The following is a 19,788-nucleotide window of genomic DNA, read 5'->3' as shown; positions in this document are numbered from 1 at the left end:
CTAGCAAAAGTGGCTGGATGTAGGGTCTCACCTCTCTTACATGCTGAACAGGAGGATAATTAAATGTGCCTTACCAAACAGCTGTGTCCACACAGATGACTGAACAGGGGATGAATTTGATTTCATCCATGTGTGTGTTAACAAAAGGAAAAACAGAATAGAGGCTACAACAGGAGCAAATTGCAACACAGCCTTCAGATGACACCACAGGAGAGCTCTTCTGGGACCGAATCCCACCTAGAAGGGCACGTGTGGGACTGAGAAATGGGGAGAGTGATTTTGCCATTTAACGCTGCTGTGCTCAAGGAGAAAGGAGCTGGTAGGCGTTTACTGTAAATAAAGAGTAGTTTCAGAGGCACACTAAGCTCCTATGGAAACAGCTTGAAAGATCCCAAAAAATATGACTTCATACCTCCTCTTCTCTCGGTACTAATAATTATTTTAATTAATAACTACCATGGATTAATCCTCATCTCCGTTAGTATTACACTGACATTTTCTTGCTTCTTTGAAAAGTTTTGAGGCATTTGAAAACAAGCAAACCTTGGCCATATCTTTTATGCATGCATCCTCTCGCCTGTTCAGCCCTCCCAAACTGTAAGAGCAATGTTTGCCCTTTCAAGGCTTATAATAGAATAAAGAGATTTAATAACCAACCCAACAGGAGATGACGCTGAGTGCCTTTAACACACGAACACAGCTCCTGATTCCACCACCCCTTTTCCCTTTCTTTTGTGCCTGCTCTGTTACCGTGAAGGAAAAAATGTCTTATTTTAGAAACGGGCAGAGGATGGAGGCACAGCATGGCTTTAACCTACTCGTCACCACCATCCAGTCCCCTTCTCTCCTCTTATGCTCCCTTGAAGGATCCTTGAAGGATTGCTCCTTGCAGGAGCAATCTCAGGTACCTCAGTGTTCACAAAGCTGCAGATCCCCGTGGCTTTGATCTTGATGGAGCTGCCATGTCTCCAAGACCGTCCTGGGATTGCCCTCCTCTGCTTAGTCCTCAATCTGAAGAGGGATCCTCAGGCCTCGAGGTTCTTTCCCTTTGCAGGTTGTACGGTCTAAGTTGAAGCCCGACATATATTAAACAGCTTTTGGTACCGATCCTTAATGAGTTCTCTTTTTTCAGAGTTTGTCCACACATCCTGGTGTACAGAAGGGATAAAAAAATGCATGATCCGGACTGTCAGAGGTGCTCTGCTGGCATTTAAATTCGATTAAAGTGTTTGCACAAAGAGGTTTGTGCGCTGTGATCTGTGCTTTTACCAGCATATCCCACCTTTAAAACCAACTTTGGCCTCAGTTTGCACCACCACCCAAAAGGGAAAGGATGATCAGTGGGGAAAGCACCCTCGATCCTTAAGGACCATCATGGACCTGCCAACAGCCATCCTTTTGGCAAACCCCAAAAACTGTCCCCATCCCCCGAGAGAGCCCCGAGTGGTCCTGCAAAGCACTGTGGTGGAGATCCTCAGGGGCAAATTCCCATCTGTAAAATCAACCCCACAGTGCTAAGCAGGTCCCTTTTCCCCTGCCTGGTGGGGTGAGCCCACAGGGGAGCGGTTTGGGATTTCTTTTCGCTGCCACACGGCGGCAGGGCTGAGGCTGCTTCTAGACAGGGAGGAGAGGGAAAAAAAAAAATCCTCTTGGTTAGGAATGACCTGCATCGCATGCTAGGGCATCCTGTTAGAGCATGGTGTCCTTTTTCTGTGCCTGGTAATGCTCTTTCTCCTATTTTTAGGTTGATTTTTCTAAGCAGATGGGGTACAGGTGCTCAGTCTGCAGTTCTTCCCCCCGCACTGCACCGCTTTGGTCATTTTGGCCAAGGCCGGGGTGACAAAAATACCGGGTCTCTGTAAGCTCCACGTTCAGTTAGGACAGAGTAAGTGCTACTGATGCACAGAAAGAGGCTGAAGCACAAGTTTAGGTTATTATTAGAGACAGAAGAGGAGTTATGAGTATTTTAGCTGCAGGGAAAGGTTTGCTCAGCAAGAACACTTGTCAGAGACGGGAGATTCAGCCATGAGACACTTGAGCCCAGGAAACAAGGCCTCCTGCCCACAGAGCTTTATTTTTTAAAAAATATTATTATTTCTAATAAAATATGGAAGATGATAAAGCAAAAAATGACTGCGTAACCAAGGTATCATCTTCTTTTTCCTTTTTTTTTTTTTCTTAATGACATCTGTGCCTCAGAAAAACAGATCCCGCAGGTAGGAGTGGGAGGAGAAAGAGTCTGCTTCCTTCGGAGTTTGTTTTCTTTCAGACTGGGAGTGAAAAACCAAGACCAAAGTGCCTGAATGTCTCAACATATCGCCCAAAGCTAGAGCCACGGAGACAAACAAATTTTGTGAATTCATACAGTTCCGTAAGCGGTCAAAAATGGGAAAAACATCCATGCCAATTCACCCACTCTCTTCCTTTTTTCTTCCTTTTTTTTTTTTTTTTTGCAGAATGTTAATTCAACTATATTTGAAACGCGAACAACTTGAACCAGCTCTATTTCTGCATATTTTCTCTCTTTTTTTTTTTTTTTTAAAGTCCCCTTACATTTCCTGATGCCAAGCTGAACCCAACCAGACAAATGATGGGGAGGAACCCCGGGGCTGTCTGCCTGGGGCTGAGCTTTTGAAGGACCACTTGGGGAGAGCAGAGCGCTGGCCAGGTCATTATTTCAAGCTCTGCAGTCCCTGGGTGAGCTACAGCATCAGAGCCCTGACCTGATTTACAGAGGCTGCGTTTATGAAATGCCAGGAGATTATGCAGAGAGCGTTCCTGCAAGGGATCATATGAGGCAGGAGACGTGAAGTCATTGTCCCGGAGCCCAAGGTGAAAGCAGGCTGACCCCGAAAGTCATAGGAAGGCCTCGGGCTGTCTTTTGTACCGCTGTAGGAACACGGGCTGATCCTACTTAATTTATTTGGCTGTTTTCTAGCTTCAGCCTTATGGCAAAATTGGCCACTCTTACGGGCTTCAGTGTCTGAAGGATTAAAGTCAAGAGCTAATTGCTTTTTTTGCAGCTCTGGGTTTCCTCCCAGCACCGGAGCTGCCCCAGCATGGGCTCACGGGGTCCAAGGACCGCGTTTTGGGGTTTGGAGTCCTCGAAAGCTGCAGCTTCATCGCAAGAGCTTCGCTGCCTCGGCTCCTGCCGTTATGCAATGCGCTCCTGGCTGCAGTTTGCGTCAGCTGGTGCCGATGCTCTGCGCAGCACCGTTTGCTTCGGGAGACCTCGGGATTACACCAGCCCCTCTCGCATCCACCATCCGCAAGCCTTTCCCCTCGGTGTGCTGAGAAACTCCGGCAACTGCTAATTATTCAGTAATGAAGTGTCTCTCCAGGGTCATCGTTGTAAATCTGGCCTCTCCCAGTCACTGTTTGCTCGTTAGGTAGCGGTTTTCTCAATGCAAAAGCAAATTCTCTGCTTTAGGTTTGATTGGATTACAAAATTGCCTTAAACTCGGCGGAGATGATTAGGGAAAGGGTGTCTTTGCGCAGCAGTTACCATGGGAACTAAAGTGGAGAGATCTTTATAAACCAAAAGTCAAACAGATTGTGTTTCAGACAATTAATATTGTCTCACATGTTTATTCATTTGCTTTAACTCTTTCAAGCAGCGCTCCGAAATAGCTTTATAAATAAAATATAACGTGTGTGTCATCGCTTTTTTAGCATCGGGTGCTGCGCCAAAGAGACTCAGCGCCTCGGAGGATTCATCCCCCTCCTCTCTCGCAAGGGCACCTTGCTCCCACTCCAGCACTAATTAACTTCACCTTCCTCTTTGGCTTTGCCTCTCGGGAACATCTCGAGGCGTCAGGACATCTCGAGGGGCTCCCAGATAGGATTCGGTGTGGGAATGGGACACTTACGGGGAGAAGTGTCAGGGCTCCCATCCCGTCTGCTCTCATCGCTTCTCCTGGGGAAACTCCTCCTGTCTTTTCTAGCTCCCCGGCCTTCTCAAACCTTCCCCTCCTCCAGTTCCAGGTTTGACACTTTAGGGAAAGGCAGAAAAAGTGACCAGGTGCCAGCAGCTGAGCCTCTGCTCCCTGTTCCCTCCCCCCAAGCCCTCCTCTTCATCCCACCCCATCTCTTGATTTCCCTCCCATGCCCTCAGCTCCCCCCCCAATATCTCACCATCCTCTGGATCATATACAACAACTCTTTCACCTCTTAAAAATAATTAGGGTTATGCCAAAGGCCCACGTCCCACTCCAGCAGTTTCCATTTGCCTTTCTCGACTGCACCCAGCTGCCGTACCCACAGCATCGCCCTTCGCCCTGCCTGCCATTGCCTTTGTGCTCCCATTAGTTCCGAGCTAATTAATTAACTGATAGACTTCTCATCACGTTCATGGCTTTCCCGGGGCAAGGTTTTGTCCTGCGTTTGTCCAGCGCCCCTCGGAGCAGGGTTTTGGTGTAAGCACAGCTCCAAAAAACAGAAACAAGGCTGAAGAAAGCCGCGTTCTCTGCACATTTGGCTCATTTCACGCTGCTGCTCAGACCACAGGGCTGTGCCACAGCAGCTGCTCGCTTCCTCCCACCCCAGATCAGCTCCTGCTTCTTCCCTCACCCTCCCCGTTTCCACACTTTCCCCGTGGCAGCAGGCAGCCAGCTTGGCAAGCTCCAGCAGGACCAGCAGAAGGCGAATTCCTGCGGCAAGGGTGGCTGAGCCACCGAATTTCCAGCTCCTGATCGAAATCGGGGACGAGCTGAGATAACCTTGTAGAAACACGGGCAAGAGCTGGCGCTGCGCGAAGCAAGCCGCCTGTCTTCTGTAGCTTCAGCCTCAGCCTGCTGAACTGATTTGAGCAGAAACCTTCCCGAATCTTTGTGCCAAGGCAGCTCGCTGGAATACATCAGCGTGCAAGGGTTCAGCTTGGGAGGTGAGAAGAGACTGAAAGCGAGGGCTTGCGGTGGGAAACGTCAGGCAGGCAGGAGTGCCAGTGTTGCTCCTTCCTCTGCTGACAGCGTTTTGCCACGGAAGATGCACAAACCAGTGCATTTTTCTCTTGTTTTGCAGTGATTTACTCGTGTTTTACAGGATGTACTCTTGTTGTACAGGATTTACCCTTGTTTTCAGGAGATTGTGAACGCCGTGCTGATGGAAACCCATTTGCTGTGTGCTTTAGCGACAAGAAACCTGCCCTGAGGCCAGCACAGGAACCTGTCCAAAGACATACAAGGGGAAGTTTTATTAAATTAATTGGTTTTAAAACACCACTTTTTTTAAGAGGAAGGTCTGTGTGGGTATTCCTGTACTGATTTAGGAGCTCCTGCAAAAGCTGCGTGCACGGGGCTTGTTCAGGCGATGGAAAATAGGCCACGTTTAGCTACGAAATGTGCTATGATGCTATGAAATATGGCAATGAAAACACCCCAGTTTGGGCCCAGTTTCTCTCTTCAAAAGCCCGTGAGGCAGGGGAGGTGTCAGCAATGCCTCGTGTTTCACTGCCGCCACGGGAAGCGACGCCTGTGCAACAGGGTGGGGGCTGGAACCAGCAAAGAGAAGCAGCAAAAAGCTTGCTGGCACCACTGCTTTCCAGTTCAGTCCCAGTCCCAGCCTGGAACATGCTGTAAAAATCCAACCTGTCCTTTCAGCGAGGTCTCTGGGGCCGGAGGAGCTCTCCCGGGTAGCTGAGAGGGAAGCGATTCTGCTTCTGAAGCCGGGAATCAATCCTTGAGGTGAACAAGGTGATCTGGAACAGAGCCCGGCATTTCGCTGCTGTCAGTTGGTGGCTCTCCAGAAGGTTTTGCTGGATTATTGGGGCAGATTGGGTTAAATTCTCCTCCTGGATACGGAGGCCACGAGGAGCTTTGAAAGGGGGACGCGTACCTTAACGCATCCAAACAGGGTAAAATCAATTCTCCCTACACCTCTTGAAGACAGAGCAGGAGGTTTTCTCCATTCCCAGTTTGCCTCCCCTGACTTCCCTCCCAGTGGATACTCACCAACAGGATGGAAAAATAAGGAGCCCGGTTAGAAAGGTCCAAAGGCAAAAGAAGCAAGTTGGCAGCAACAACACTGCTCCGTGCAAGAAACTTGTCTGAAACCACAGCCTGAAAACTGTGCTGACCATATTTTCTTATCCTACACCCAAATTTGGAGTCTCAGTTGTCCAGAAACAAGAATAAACAGTGCTTTCCTCCTCACTACACATTTATCCCTTTTGTAAGAGCCAAAAAGCACACAATATTCCTGGCTATCCTGAACCTAACAGCAGCACAGAATTCTTTGCCATAAATCAGATGTCCTACTACAATTATTTATACAATGCTTTTTATTTTTTTCCCCTTTAAAAGCCCTTGGAATGGCCAGAAACTTCATTATACACCAAAAAAAACACCTCTTGACATTGCCATAAGCACGCACAAGTCCTTCAAACTCTTCGAACATAAGCGAAATGGGCAAATTAGTGATGCACAGCAAAGCATCCGCTGGTTGGAGTCGCACGGGTGTTTCTTTTCCCCAAAGAGAATACTGGTGAAATTTCCGAATCGCATTTGGAGCCTGCTCTCCATTGAACAGAGTGACAAATGCTGTCAGAGACCAAAACAAGTGACATCGCTTCTTACTTTACAGAGAAGCGCTACAGCCCCCCCCGCCTCTAAGAAAAAACAAATAAAACACAAAACCCAGCTGTAGAGGTCAGAGGAAAAATAAGAGTTTGGGATTGACTCTGAAGACACGGTACCTAAAAAGAAATGCTGCAATATGTACTTAAACATCTGAGAAACGTAGCTATACAAAACCTCACTGCTTGTAACACGACAGAATTTTACATCGGGGAAACAACAAGTAATTACGTTTTCTACTTAGGTCAACATATTGGTGATTCAGCTACATTTCTCTGAAGGCAGCATCCGTACGTTCTCACTAGGGATTTACTGCATCTTTGCTGCATTTTGAGTCTCTGGGATATTTCCCCAAATTGCAGAATCCCAGACCGGCTGAGGCTGGAGGCCAACCCCTGCTCAAGCAGGGCCACCAGAGCTGGTTGCCCATGGCCATGCCCAGCCGGCTTTTGAAGATGTCCAAGGACAGAGACGGAGCCACCTCTCTGGGCAGCCCGAAACAGCACCAAAACGTTTCCTGATGGTCAGAGGAAACCCCCAGGGTTTTGCTTTGTGCCTGCTGCCTCTTGCCATCCTCTATAGAGGATGTAACAGCCTGCAATGAATCAAGCAGATGGAAGATCATTTACGGGTTTTGTTCTTGAGTCCCACTTGAGGGTGCAGCACAGGACAGCCACTGGCAAAATCTTTGGTTCACATAAGAGAAAGAACAATGCAAGTCTACAGCTCTGGCTGAGACATCCTCAGCACTGTCAGGCACTTGCGGACACAGGGTTGGGCACTTTCATACCCTAAGTGTGAAGTATCACCTCCAGACAGCAAACATTTTTCTGCTGCAATTGAGCCTTCAAGCCCCCAAATCTCAGCAGCAAGAACCACACAAACCTTTAAAATGTGGCAGTGGGTAGGCAGCACCTGCAGGATTTGATGCTCTTGTAACCTTTGCTGAGCTGCTGATCTTCAAACCGATCTTACAGCTGCTGAATTTCCCTCCCCAGAATTACAAGTGGCTGTTGGTTGTTGTTGTTATACTTTTATTTTACTTTATTTTACTTTATTTTACTTTATTTTATTTAACCGCTTCTTCTGCTCAGTGGGCAGGTCCTGGTGATGCCATGGCCATGTCACAGGGGACAGAATGTTGGCGGTGGCCGTGTCACAGAGGGAGCAGCTATAAAAGGGCCGCAGCAGGCCAGGCCGGCCAGTCCGGCAGAGGAGCAGCCAGATGAGTGTGGGCTGAGAAGGGAGAGGAGAGGCCCTCCAGGGCAATGAAGGGCGGCCGCTCCCCTCCACCTGATTTTTTTTTTATTACAGATAGAATCCTGGAAAACGACAGAGCAAGACCATGGCTACAGCCTTCTTCCAGCACTCCACTGGAGACGTGTCAACGTTCGACAGGAGAGATCCCTGGACTCCACGGCCACTTGCTAAGGAAGGTCAACACCCAGCCCCTTCCCACATTGTGCCGCTGGCACCAGCCCCACTGGTGTCACGGCCACATCACAGTGGGGCTGGTGACAGAGTGGGCCCAGGAGACGCCTGGTATTACACATGGCGGTTCTCTTGTTGCCTAGCCTCAGCGCTGGACAAGGACGTGAGCCCATGACACGGAAACATTCGACGGGAGAGATCCCTGGACTCCATGGCCACTTGCTAAGGAAGGTCAACACCCCGTCCCTTCCCATATTGTGCCACTGGCACCAACCCCACTAATGTCTTGTTGCCCGTATTTGCTTCTCTCCTAGCCTCAGCGCTGGACAGGGACACAAGCCCACGACACGGAAACATTCGACAGGAGAAATCCTTGGACTCCATGGCCACTTGCTAAGGAAAGTCAACTCCCAGCCCCTTCCCATATTGTGCCGCTGGCACCAGCCCCACTGATGTCACGGCCACATCACAGTGGGGCTGGGGACACAGTGGGCCTGGGAGACGCCTGGTATTACACATGGGCGGTTCTCTTGTTGCCTAGCCTCAGCGCTGGACATGGACACGAGCCCATGACACTGAAACATTCGATGGGAGAGATCCCTGGACTCCACGGCCACATGCTAAGGAAGGTCAACACCCCGTCCCTTCCCATATTGTGCCACTGGCACCAGCCCCACTGATGTCTTGTTGCCCGTATTTGCTTCTCTCCTAGCCTCAGCGCTGGACAGGGACACGAGCCCACGACACGACAACATTCTGCAGGAGAGATCCTTGGACTCCACAGCCACTTGCTAAGGAAGGTCAACACCCCGTCCCTTCCCATATTGTGCTGCTGGCACCAGCCCCACTAGTGTCGTGGCCACATCACAGTGGGGCTGGTGACAGAGTGGGCCCAGGAGAGGCCTGGTGTTATACATGGCAGTTCTCTCATTGCCCGTACTTGCTTCTCTCCTAGCCTCACCGCTGGACACGGACGTGAGCCCATGACACGGAAACATTCGACGGGAGAGATCCCTGGACTTCATGGCCACTTGCTAAGGAAGGTCAACACCCCGTCCCTTCCCATATTGTGCCACTGGCACTCGTCCCACTGGTGTCATGGCCACATCACAGTGGGCCCAGGAGAGGCCTGGTGTTAGACATGGCAGTTCTCTTGTTGTCTGTACTTGTTTCTCTGCTAGCCTCACCGCTGGACACGAACACGAGCCCCTGACACATCAACATTCAACAGGAGAGATCCCTGGACTCCATGGCCACATGCTGAGGAAGGTCAACACCCAGTCCCTTCCCATATGGTGCCGCTGGCACCAATCCCACTAATGTCTTGTTGCCCATATTTGTTTCTCTGCTAGCCTCACCGCTGGACACGAACACGAGCCCATGACACGTCAACATTCGACAGGACAGATCCCTGGACTCCATGGCCACATAATAAGGAAGGTCAACACCCCGTCCCTTCCCATATTGTGCCGCTGGCACCAGCCCCACTAATGTCTTGTTGCCCGTATTTGCTTCTCTCCTAGACTCAGCGCTGGACAGGGACACAAGCCCATGACACGGAAACATTCGACAGGAGAGATCCTTGGACTCCATGGCCACTTGTTAAGGAAGGTCAACTCCCAGCCCCTTCCCATATTGTGCCGCTGGCACCAGCCCCACTGGTGTCACGGCCACATCACAGTGGGGCTGGGGACACGGTGGGCCCAGGAGAGGCCTGGTGTTATACATGGCGGTTCTCTTGTTGCCTAGCCTCACCGCTGGACATGGACACGAGCCCATGACACTGAAACATTCGATGGGAGAGATCCCTGGACTCCACGGCCACATGCTAAGGAAGGTCAACACCCCGTCCCTTCCCATATTGTGCCTCTGGCACCAACCCCACTAATGTCTTGTTGCCCGTATTTGTTTCTCTGCTAGCCTCAGCGCTGGACACAAACACGAGCCCATGACACGTCAGCATTCAACAGGAGAGATCCCTGGACTCCACGGCCACTTGATAAGGAAGGTCAACACCCCGTCCCTTCCCATATTGTGCCACTGGCACCAGCCCCACTGATGTCTTGTTGCCCGTATTTGCTTCTCTCCTAGCATCAGCGCTGGACAAGGACACGAGCCCACGACACGACAACATTCTGCAGGAGAGATCCTTGGACTCCACAGCCACTTGCTAAGGAAGGTCAACACCCCGTCCCTTCCCATATTGTGCTGCTGGCACCAACCCCACTGATGTTGTGGCCACATCACAGTGGGGCTGGTGACAGAGTGGGCCCAGGAGAGGCCTGGTGTTATACATGGCAGTTCTCTCATTGCCCGTACTTGCTTCTCTCCTAGCCTCACCGCTGGACATGGACGTGAGCCCCTGACACGTCAACATTCGACAGGAGAGATCCTTGGACTTCATGGCCACATGCTGAGGAAGGTCAACACCCAGCCCCTTCCCATATTGTGCCGCTGGCACCAGCCCCACTGGTGTCGTGGCCACATCACAGTGGGGCTGGTGACACAGTGGGCACGGGAGACGCCTGGTATTACACATGGGCGGTTCTCTTGTTGCCTAGCCTCACCGCTGGACATGGACACGAGCCCATGACACTGAAACATTCGATGGGAGAGATCCCTGGACTCCACGGCCACATGCTAAGGAAGGTCAACACCCCGTCCCTTCCCATATTGTGCCACTGGCACCAGCCCCACTGATGTCTTGTTGCCCGTATTTGCTTCTCTCCTAGCCTCAGCGCTGGACAGGGACACGAGCCCCTGACATGTCAACATTCGACAGGAGAGATCCCTGGACTCCATGGCCACATGCTAAGGAAGGTCAACACCCCGTCCCTTCCCATATTGTGCCACTGGCACCAGTCCCACTGGTGTCATGGCCACATCACAGTGGGCCCAGGAGAGGCCTGGTGTTAGACATGGCAGTTCTCTTGTTGTCTGTACTTGTTTCTCTGCTAGCCTCACCGCTGGACACGAACACGAGCCCCTGACACATCAACATTCAACAGGAGAGATCCCTGGACTCCATGGCCACATGCTGAGGAAGGTCAACACCCAGTCCCTTCCCACATTGTGCCGCTGGCACCAGCCCCACTGGTGTCACGGCCACATCACAGTGGGGCTGGGGACACGGTGGGCCCAGGAGAGGCCTAGTGTTAGACATGGCGGTTCTCTTGTTGCCTAGCCTCAGCGCTGGACAAGGACGTGAGCCCATGACACGGAAACATTCGACGGGAGAGATCCCTGGACTCCATGGCCACTTGCTAAGGAAGGTCAACACCCCGTCCCTTCCCATATTGTGCCACTGGCACCAATCCCACTAATGTCTTGTTGCCCATATTTGTTTCTCTCCTAGCCTCACCGCTGGACACAAACACGAGCCCATGACACGTCAGCATTCGACAGGACAGATCCCTGGACTCCATAGCCACATAATAAGGAAGGTCAACACCCCGTCCCTTCCCATATTGTGCCGCTGGCACCAGCCCCACTAATGTCTTGTTGCCCGTATTTGCTTCTCTCCTAGACTCAGCGCTGGACAGGGACACGAGCCCATGACACGTCAGCATTCGACAGGACAGATCCCTGGACTCCATGGCCACATAATAAGGAAGGTCAACTCCCAGCCCCTTCCCATATTGTGCCGCTGGCACCAGCCCCACTGGTGTCACGGCCACATCACAGTGGGGCTGGGGACACGGTGGGCCCAGGAGAGACCTGGTGTTAGACATGGCGGTTCTCTTGTTGCCTAGCCTCAGCTCTGGACAAGGACGTGAGCCCATGACACGGAAACATTCGACAGGAGAGATCCCTGGACTCCACGGCCACATGCTAAGGAAGGTCAACACCCCGTCCTTTCCCATATTGTGCCGCTGGCACCAACCCCACTGATGCCTTGTTGCCCATACTTGCTTCTCTCCTAGACTCACCGCTGGACATGGATGCGAGCCCCTGACACGTCAACATTTGACAGGAGAGATCCTTGGACTCCATGGCCACTTGCTAAAGAAGGTCAACTCCCAATCTTCCCTCATTGTGCTGCTGGCACCAGCCCCACTGGTGTCACGGCCATATCAGGGTGGGCCCAGGAGAGGCCTGGTATTACACATGGCGGTTCTCTTGTTGCCTAGCCTCACCGCTGGACACAGATGCAAGCCCCTGACACGTCAACGTTCGACAGGAGAGATCCCTGGACTCCATGGCCACATGCTAAGGAAGGTCAACACCCAGCCCCTTCCCATATTGTGCCGCTGGCACCAGCCCCACTGGTGTCACGGCCATATCACGGTGGGCCCAGGAGACGCCTGGTGTTAGACATGGCGGTTCTCTTGTTGCCCGTACTTGTTTCTCTCCTAGCCTCAGCGCTGGACACAAACACGAGCCCCTGACACGGAAACATTCCACAGAAGAGATCCCTGGACTTCATGGCCACAAGCTAAGGAAGGTCAACACCCCGTCCCTTCCCATATTGTGCCACTGGCACCAGCCCCACTGATGTCTTGTTGCCCATTCTTGCTTCTCTCCTAGCCTCACCGCTGGACACGAGCCCCTGACACGTCAACGTTCGACAGGAGAGATCCCTGGACTCCATGGCCACATGCTAAGGAAGGTCAACTCCCAGCCCCTTCCCACATTGTGCCGCTGGCACCAGCCCCACTGGTGTCACGGCCACATCACAGTGGGGCTGGGGACACGGTGGGCCCAGGAGAGGCCTGGTATTACACATGGGTGGTTCTCTTGTTGCCTAACCTCAGCGCTGGACACGGACGCGAGCCCCTGACACGTCAGCATTCGACAGGAGAGATCCCTGGACTCCACGGCCACTTGCTAAGGAAGGTCAACTCCCCGTCCCTTCCCATATTGTGCCGCTGGCACCAACCCCACTGATGCCTTGTTGCCTGTACTTGCTTCTCTCCTAGCCTCACCGCTGGACATGGACGTGAGCCCATGACACGTCAACATTCGACAGGAGAGATCCCTGGACTCCATGGCCACATGCTAAGGAAGGTCAACACCCAGCCCCTTCCCATATTGTGCCGCTGGCACCAGCCCCATTGGTGTCACGGCCATATCACAGTGGGCCCAGGAGACGCCTGGTGTTAGACATGGCGGTTCTCTTGTTGCCCGTACTTGTTTCTCTCCTAGCCTCAGCGCTGGACATGGACACGAGCCCCTGACACGACAACATTCGACAGGAGAGATCCTTGGACTCCATGGCCACATGATAAGGAAGGTCAACTCCCAGCCCCTTCCCATATTGTGCCACTGGCACCAACCCCACTAATGTCTTGTTGCCCGTATTTGCTTCTCTCCTAGCCTCAGCGCTGGACAGGGACACAAGCCCATGACACGGAAACATTCGACAGGAGAGATCCTTGGACTCCATGGCCACTTGCTAAGGAAAGTCAACTCCCAGCCCCTTCCCATATTGTGCCACTGGCACCAGCCCCACTGGTGTCACGGCCACATCACAGTGGGGCTGGGGACACGGTGGGCCCAGGAGAGGCCTGGTGTTATACATGGCGGTTCTCTTGTTGCCTAGCCTCACCGCTGGATATGGACACGAGCCCATGACACTGAAACATTCGATGGGAGAGATCCCTGGACTCCACGGCCACATGCTAAGGAAGGTCAACACCCCGTCCCTTCCCATATTGTGCCACTGGCACCAACCCCACTAATGTCTTGTTGCCCGTATTTGTTTCTCTGCTAGCCTCAGCGCTGGACACAAACACGAGCCCATGACACGTCAGCATTCAACAGGAGAGATCCCTGGACTCCACGGCCACTTGATAAGGAAGGTCAACACCCCGTCCCTTCCCATATTGTGCCACTGGCACCAGCCCCACTGATGTCTTGTTGCCCGTATTTGCTTCTCTCCTAGCCTCAGCGCTGGACAGGGACACGAGCCCCTGACATGTCAACATTCGACAGGAGAGATCCCTGGACTCCATGGCCACATGATAAGGAAGGTCAACTCCCCATCTTCCCATATTGTGCCGCTGGCACCAGCCCCACTGGTGTCACGGCCACATCACAGTGGGGCTGGTGACATGGTGGGCCCAGGAGACGCCTGGTATTACACATGGGCGGTTCTCTTGTTGCCTAGCCTCACCGCTGGACAAGGACGTGAGCCTATACACGGAAACATTCAACAGGAGAGATCCTTGGACTCCATGGCCACTTGCTAAGGAAGGTCAACACCCCGTCCCTTCCCATATTGTGCCACTGGCACCAGTCCCACTGGTGTCATGGCCACATCACAGTGGGCCCAGGAGAGGCCTGGTGTTAGACATGGCAGTTCTCTTGTTGTCTGTACTTGTTTCTCTGCTAGCCTCACCGCTGGACACGAACACGAGCCCCTGACACATCAACATTCAACAGGAGAGATCCCTGGACTCCATGGCCACATGCTGAGGAAGGTCAACACCCAGTCCCTTCCCACATTGTGCCGCTGGCACCAGCCCCACTGGTGTCACGGCCACATCACAGTGGGGCTGGGGACACGGTGGGCCCAGGAGAGGCCTAGTGTTAGACATGGCGGTTCTCTTGTTGCCTAGCCTCAGCGCTGGACAAGGACGTGAGCCCATGACACGGAAACATTCGACGGGAGAGATCCCTGGACTCCATGGCCACTTGCTAAGGAAGGTCAACACCCCGTCCCTTCCCATATTGTGCCACTGGCACCAATCCCACTAATGTCTTGTTGCCCATATTTGTTTCTCTGCTAGCCTCACCGCTGGACACAAACACGAGCCCATGACACGTCAGCATTCGACAGGACAGATCCCTGGACTCCATGGCCACATAATAAGGAAGGTCAACACCCCGTCCCTTCCCATATTGTGCCGCTGGCACCAGCCCCACTAATGTCTTGTTGCCCGTATTTGCTTCTCTCCTAGACTCAGCGCTGGACAGGGACACGAGCCCATGACACGTCAGCATTCGACAGGACAGATCCCTGGACTCCATGGCCACATAATAAGGAAGGTCAACTCCCAGCCCCTTCCCATATTGTGCCGCTGGCACCAGCCCCACTGGTGTCACGGCCACATCACAGTGGGGCTGGGGACACGGTGGGCCCAGGAGAGACCTGGTGTTAGACATGGCGGTTCTCTTGTTGCCTAGCCTCAGCTCTGGACAAGGACGTGAGCCCATGACACGGAAACATTCGACAGGAGAGATCCCTGGACTCCACGGCCACATGCTAAGGAAGGTCAACACCCCGTCCTTTCCCATATTGTGCCGCTGGCACCAACCCCACTGATGCCTTGTTGCCCATACTTGCTTCTCTCCTAGACTCACCGCTGGACATGGATGCGAGCCCCTGACACGTCAACATTTGACAGGAGAGATCCTTGGACTCCATGGCCACTTGCTAAAGAAGGTCAACTCCCAATCTTCCCTCATTGTGCTGCTGGCACCAGCCCCACTGGTGTCACGGCCATATCAGGGTGGGCCCAGGAGAGGCCTGGTATTACACATGGCGGTTCTCTTGTTGCCTAGCCTCACCGCTGGACACAGACGCAAGCCCCTGACACGTCAACGTTCGACAGGAGAGATCCCTGGACTCCATGGCCACATGCTAAGGAAGGTCAACACCCAGCCCCTTCCCATATTGTGCCGCTGGCACCAGCCCCACTGGTGTCACGGCCATATCACGGTGGGCCCAGGAGACGCCTGGTGTTAGACATGGCGGTTCTCTTGTTGCCCGTACTTGTTTCTCTCCTAGCCTCAGCGCTGGACACAAACACGAGCCCCTGACACGGAAACATTCCACAGGAGAGATCCCTGGACTTCATGGCCACATGCTAAGGAAGGTCAACACCCCGTCCCTTCCCATATTGTGCCACTGGCACCAGCCCCACTGATGTCTTGTTGCCCATTCTTGCTTCTCTCCTAGCCTCACCGCTGGACACGAGCCCCTGACACGTCAACGTTCGACAGGAGAGATCCCTGGACTCCATGGCCACATAATAAGGAAGGTCAACTCCCAGCCCCTTCCCACATTGTGCCGCTGGCACCAGCCCCACTGGTGTCACGGCCACATCACAGTGGGGCTGGGGACACGGTGGGCCCAGGAGAGGCCTGGTATTACACATGGGTGGTTCTCTTGTTGCCTAACCTCAGCGCTGGACACGGACGCGAGCCCCTGACACGTCAGCATTCGACAGGAGAGATCCCTGGACTCCACGGCCACTTGCTAAGGAAGGTCAACTCCCCGTCCCTTCCCATATTGTGCCGCTGGCACCAACCCCACTGATGCCTTGTTGCCTGTACTTGCTTCTCTCCTAGCCTCACCGCTGGACATGGACGTGAGCCCATGACACGTCAACATTCGACAGGAGAGATCCCTGGACTCCATGGCCACATGCTAAGGAAGGTCAACTCCCCGTCCCTTCCCATATTGTGCCACTGGCACCAGCCCCACTGATGTCTTGTTGCCCGTATTTGCTTCTCTCCTAGCCTCAGCGCTGGACAGGGACACGAGCCCCTGACATGTCAACATTCGACAGGAGAGATCCCTGGACTCCATGGCCACATGATAAGGAAGGTCAACTCCCAATCTTCCCATATTGTGCCGCTGGCACCAGCCCCACTGGTGTCACGGCCACATCACAGTGGGGCTGGTGACATGGTGGGCCCAGGAGACGCCTGGTATTACACATGGGCGGTTCTCTTGTTGCCTAGCCTCACCGCTGGACAAGGACGTGAGCCTATACACGGAAACATTCAACAGGAGAGATCCTTGGACTCCATGGCCACTTGCTAAGGAAGGTCAACACCCCGTCCCTTCCCATATTGTGCCACTGGCACCCGTCCCACTGGTGTCATGGCCACATCACAGTGGGCCCAGGAGAGGCCTGGTGTTAGACATGGCAGTTCTCTTGTTGTCTGTACTTGTTTCTCTGCTAGCCTCACCGCTGGACACGAACACGAGCCCCTGACACATCAACATTCAACAGGAGAGATCCCTGGACTCCATGGCCACATGCTGAGGAAGGTCAACACCCAGTCCCTTCCCACATTGTGCCGCTGGCACCAGCCCCACTGGTGTCACGGCCATATCACAGTGGGGCTGGGGACACGGTGGGCCCAGGAGAGGCCTAGTGTTAGACATGGCGGTTCTCTTGTTGCCTAGCCTCAGCGCTGGACATGGACACGAGCCCATGACACGGAAACATACGATGGGAGAGATCCCTGGACTCCATGGCCACTTGCTAAAGAAGGTCAACTCCCAATCTTCCCTCATTGTGCTGCTGGCACCAGCCCCACTGGTGTCACGGCCATATCAGGGTGGGCCCAGGAGAGGCCTGGTATTACACATGGCGGTTCTCTTGTTGCCTAGCCTCACCGCTGGACACAGACGCAAGCCCCTGACACGTCAACGTTCGACAGGAGAGATCCCTGGACTCCATGGCCACATGCTAAGGAAGGTCAACACCCAGCCCCTTCCCATATTGTGCCGCTGGCACCAGCCCCACTGGTGTCACGGCCATATCACGGTGGGCCCAGGAGACGCCTGGTGTTAGACATGGCGGTTCTCTTGTTGCCCGTACTTGTTTCTCTCCTAGCCTCAGCGCTGGACACAAACACGAGCCCCTGACACGGAAACATTCCACAGAAGAGATCCCTGGACTTCATGGCCACATGCTAAGGAAGGTCAACACCCCGTCCCTTCCCATATTGTGCCACTGGCACCAGCCCCACTGATGTCTTGTTGCCCATTCTTGCTTCTCTCCTAGCCTCACCGCTGGACACGAGCCCCTGACACGTCAACGTTCGACAGGAGAGATCCCTGGACTCCATGGCCACATAATAAGGAAGGTCAACACCCCGTCCCTTCCCATATTGTGCCGCTGGCACCAGCCCCACTAATGTCTTGTTGCCCGTATTTGCTTCTCTCCTAGCCTCAGCGCTGGACAGGGACACGAGCCCATGACACGTCAGCATTCGACAGGACAGATCCCTGGACTCCATGGCCACATAATAAGGAAGGTCAACTCCCAGCCCCTTCCCATATTGTGCCGCTGGCACCAGCCCCACTGGTGTCACGGCCACATCACAGTGGGGCTGGGGACACGGTGGGCCCAGGAGAGGCCTGGTGTTAGACATGGCGGTTCTCTTGTTGCCTAGCCTCAGCTCTGGACAAGGACGTGAGCCCATGACACGGAAACATTCGACGGGAGAGATCCCTGGACTCCACGGCCACATGCTAAGGAAGGTCAACACTCCGTCCCTTCCCATATTGTGCCACTGGCACCAACCCCACTGATGCCTTGTTGCCCATACTTGCTTCTCTCCTAGACTCACCGCTGGACATGGATGCGAGCCCCTGACACGTCAACATTCGACAGGAGAGATCCTTGGACTCCATGGCCACTTGCTAAAGAAGGTCAACTCCCAATCTTCCCTCATTGTGCTGCTGGCACCAGCCCCAATGGTGTCACGGCCATATCAGGGTGGGCCCAGGAGAGGCCTGGTATTACACATGGCGGTTCTCTTGTTGCCTAGCCTCACCGCTGGACACAGACGCAAGCCCCTGACACGTCAACGTTCGACAGGAGAGATCCCTGGACTCCATGGCCACATGCTAAGGAAGGTCAACACCCAGCCCCTTCCCATATTGTGCCGCTGGCACCAGCCCCACTGGTGTCACGGCCATATCACAGTGGGCCCAGGAGAGGCCTGGTGTTAGACATGGCGGTTCTCTTGTTGCCTAGCCTCAGCGCTGGACACGAACACGAGCCCATGACACGGAAACATTCCACAGAAGAGATCCCTGGACTTCATGGCCACATTCTATGGAAGGTCAACACCCCGTCCCTTCCCATATTGTGCCACTGGTACCAGCCCCACTAATGTCTTGTTGCCCATTCTTGCTTCTCTCCTAGCCTCACCGCTGGACACGAGCCCCTGACACGTCAACGTTCGACAGGAGAGATCCCTGGACTCCATGGCCACATGATAGGGAAGGTCAACACCCGTCCCTTCCCATATTGTGCCGCTGGCACCAGCCCCACTAATGTCTTGTTGCCCGTATTTGCTTCTCTCCTAGACTCAGCGCTGGACAGGGACACGAGCCCATGACACGTCAGCATTCGACAGGACAGATCCCTGGACTCCATGGCCACATGCTGAGGAAGGTCAACTCCCAGCCCCTTCCCATATTGTGCCGCTGGCACCAGCCCCACTGATGCCATGGCTACATCACAGTGGGGCTGGGGACACGGTGGGCCCAGGAGAGGCCTGGTATTACACATGGGTGGTTCTCTTGTTGCCTAGCCTCAGCGCTGGACAAGGACGTGATCCCATGACACGGAAACATTCGACAGGAGAGATCCCTTGACTCCACGGCCACTTGCTAAGGAAGGTCAACTCCCAGTCCCTTCCCACATTGTGCCGCTGGCACCAGCCCCACTGGTGTCACGGCCACATCACAGTGGGGCTGGTGACACGGTGGGCCCAGGAGAGGCCTGGTGTTAGACATGGAGGTTCTCTTGTTGCCTAGCCTCAGCTCTGGACAAGAAGGTGATCCCATGACACGGAAACATTCGACGGGAGAGATCCCTGGACTCCATGGCCACTTGCTAAGGAAGGTCAACACCCCGTCCCTTCCCATATTGTGCCGCTGGCACCAACCCCACTGATGTCTTGTTGCCCGTACTTGCTTCTCTCCTAGACTCACCGCTGGACATGGATGCGAGCCCCTGACACGTCAACATTCGACAGGAGAGATCCTTGGACTCCACGGCCACTTGCTAAAGAAGGTCAACTCCCAATC

The sequence above is a fragment of the Anas acuta genome, chromosome 5 (assembly GCF_963932015.1).
Source record: "Anas acuta chromosome 5, bAnaAcu1.1, whole genome shotgun sequence".
NCBI lineage: Eukaryota > Metazoa > Chordata > Aves > Anseriformes > Anatidae > Anas > Anas acuta.
This window is presented reverse-complemented; position numbering follows the sequence as displayed.